This window comes from Solanum tuberosum, unplaced genomic scaffold (genome assembly GCF_000226075.1).
Source record: "Solanum tuberosum cultivar DM 1-3 516 R44 unplaced genomic scaffold, SolTub_3.0 scf00517, whole genome shotgun sequence".
Taxonomy (NCBI): Eukaryota; Viridiplantae; Streptophyta; class Magnoliopsida; order Solanales; family Solanaceae; genus Solanum; species Solanum tuberosum.
The window spans coordinates 155728-156960 of record NW_006239435.1 but is presented as its reverse complement, the minus strand read 5'-3'; positions in this window follow the sequence as shown (position 1 = coordinate 156960).

Sequence of the window (1233 nt, the reverse complement as noted above, 5' to 3'; positions counted from 1 at the left end):
TTTGTAATGGTAAGGATATATGTAAGCCAATTTTGTAATTTTAGGAATATGTATGAACCATTTTTATAATGAGTGATATCTCATTTCTAAATGGCAAATAGAAATTCACTATTTATTATACTTTTAAATTGTAATAAATTGTTATTTCATATTAAAAATACGAGATTCAGATAAACTTGATATCATAAGGCTACATTATCCGCTTCTGGTTGAACTTGATAGTCACCGCTGGCTGATGGCTGCAGTTGGCTTTGATTGATAAGAGCTCTTGAATTTATGTGTTTTTAATGAACTCTTTCTCGAACATTACATCCAATGATACCAATGGCTCATCATTTATCACTTATGAAATTTTAATTAAAATTGTTTGTTTTTTATTCTTCTTTTTGTTAATTAAAATATTTGAGATTTTTTTTTCATAGTTCGTGTTTGGTGTTGATATTAGAGCTTCGACTAAAATTGAATTGCTCATTATTTATTGTGAGCGTGACAATTCCAATAAAATTTTCATTATATTTAAAATTCAAATTCAAAATTTGACCAAATTGCTATACTATCAAAGCTAAATAGAGTGTAATTCGAACCTAACAAAATTACTTAATAGTTAATACTACAGAGAAATTTGGTAAAAATTTCACAGGACACTCTACTCTGATCGTCTCAATTAATTAGTATTCATATTATGTTTTACTTTGAATGAATACTCTTAGGTAATAGGAGTATTGGATAAAAGTGTATTTTTTCATTTTTCAAAATAAAATTCAGATCTATATGACTTGAAATTTCAGTTAATTTTTATATTCATTTCATCAATCATTATATACATGTCGAAATGCATACAAGTTTTTTTTTTTTTAAAAAGGCGTTAAATAAGTTTATTAGATTTGTTGTTTTGATAGATTGATGATTGTTCTTTATCATATATGAAACTTGCGTTTAAAATTTAAACTTAATTATTTGGAGCAGATTTCGATGTTGGATGGTTGAAATTTGAAAAAAAAATTGGCAAAAAAATACAGACACACATGAGGGAAATTTTAGTCAATCATATTACGGCAAACCACATAAATCCCACTAGTTTAGGTCTTAATTATTAAGATTCTCAATAGTTTCAAATATTACTTCATGTACCATATTTTATGCTTAGGATACATGAGTCTGAATCCATGAGATACATGCAGTATCTGTCGAATTTTAAAATTGAGATACAAAATTTATTTATTTAAATTAATT